The 1,803-nt window shown below is 39.8% G+C and overlaps 1 long non-coding RNA gene across 1 annotated transcript; it reads left to right on the forward strand.

Annotated features, from left to right (window-relative positions):
* Positions 1,304-1,803, forward strand: LOC107639300. The gene is made up of 3 exons (XR_001620056.2): positions 1,304-1,473; positions 1,566-1,619; positions 1,697-1,803. It is a non-coding gene; the product is annotated as an uncharacterized LOC107639300 (long non-coding RNA).

Raw genomic sequence — 1,803 nt, forward strand, 5'->3', positions numbered from 1 at the left:
TTTATATGATGATTGAATGTGAACTCTATGCATAGACTCTTGGGGATGCGCGACGGGAGACAGTCTAAGGTTTTCGGACTTGTCGGGTTGGCTGGATAACCGACAGATGGGCCCCATCAGCCATAGGACAGGCATGCATCATATGCATTTGTTTGTTTTGATTGCTATGCATTTCTTGGGTTTGCCTAATTGATATATATCACCTGCTATCTGTTATACTTGCTATTTGTACTATCTGCTCATTACTTGTGCGTGACCTTGTTTGATTGCTTGTTTCTGTTGCATTGTGAATGATGGAGGGATGGAGGAAAAGGAAAAATGGTTTGGTCTTAGATTAGGATTGAAATTGAGTAAGTTAGGTAGATTTAGAATACCTACCCCTGTTATAGCTTCTGTTTTGTAATTAAGTTGGATAATTGTATAACGGAGTTCTAGGATTGCCTATGGCATTCTCAGGACCGTATTTCTTATGCGCGTGGCACTTTTACCATGCTGAGAACCTCCGGTTCTCATTCCATATTGTATTGTTTTTCAGATGCAGGTCAAGAGGCTCCTCGCTAGGCGTCTGGATCCTGGGAAGCGAAGTAGTCCTTGGGTGTATTTTGGTTTTCTATTTGTATATATGTATATATGTATTTAGCTTACTCTCCAAGTAACTCATGTATGCTGCTCCTCTTAGAGGTTGAGGGAGAGATAGGAGTTTATTTTGGTATTTTGGTATATTTTGGGGATACCTATGTATGTTCATACGTATATATATATATATATATCCTCTGGCCAGCCTTAGCTTCGCAGGCTAAGTCAGGGGCTAGTTATGCTGTTTCCTTGGCTTTCCTTTATTCTTTTGCTTATCTTTATCATATTCCTATTTGGTTTCTTAGCACGCAAGTAATCCTTTCCTGAGCGTTGCACTTTTTGTTTTGCGATTTTTGTTTTACCCATTTTTCAAGGCTCCTAGTTAAGTATCTTTTCTCTATTATTATATATATATTACTATTCTTAGAGGTCGTAATACCTTACTAACTCAGTCTTATGACTTAAGCATAAGATTAAGTAAATGTAAACCCTGCTAAAATCGGAAAATAATTAGTCAATAAATCAAATTTTAAATAGGAAAATTAAAAATGCAAAACTAGTATCAAAATAGGATAGAGCTCGTCAAAACGAGAATTTTGATACCAATTTCAAAAATTTGGCCTAAAATCGGACCGGAAGTACCGAACCCGTTGAACCGGGGCCCGAACCGAGCCCGTGGGTCCAACCGGACCCAAACACTTAAAGAAGACAGCAGCTCCTTCTTCCCTCATTTGCATGCAACGCAGCAAAACAGATTTGGGGAGGAAGAAGAGCCCCCAAACCCTTAACCTCCTTTGATCCACCATAACTCTTCCGTCCGGGCTCCGATCGCCGCACTATTTGCGGCCACGCGCTCAACGCGTCGAGCTCTACCTTTCTATCTGAACAATTTCACTGGTAAGCCTCCTATTAATTTCAGAATCCCTATCCCTCTTTCTTTGGTAAACTTGGAAACCTATGGTGAATCTTGTCCAATTTATATGTTCTAGGTTCAAGTTAGCTTTCGGAACTTGTGGGCTCAAGCTATTGAGCATATGGGTATGGTAAGAACACCCTAACCCTAGCTCAATCTTGTTTTTGGTAATAGAAAACTGAATTGGAACATATATATGTGTATTAGGTGTAGTTTAAGAGGGTGTTTATGCATTGGACTTGAATTTGGATTACTTGGAGCTTTGTTGGTGACAAGGCTTACTTTGGGGCTGTTTGAATTTTGGGTTTAAGGTT

This window comes from Arachis ipaensis, chromosome B04 (genome assembly GCF_000816755.2).
Source record: "Arachis ipaensis cultivar K30076 chromosome B04, Araip1.1, whole genome shotgun sequence".
NCBI classification, from domain to species: Eukaryota; Viridiplantae; Streptophyta; class Magnoliopsida; order Fabales; family Fabaceae; genus Arachis; species Arachis ipaensis.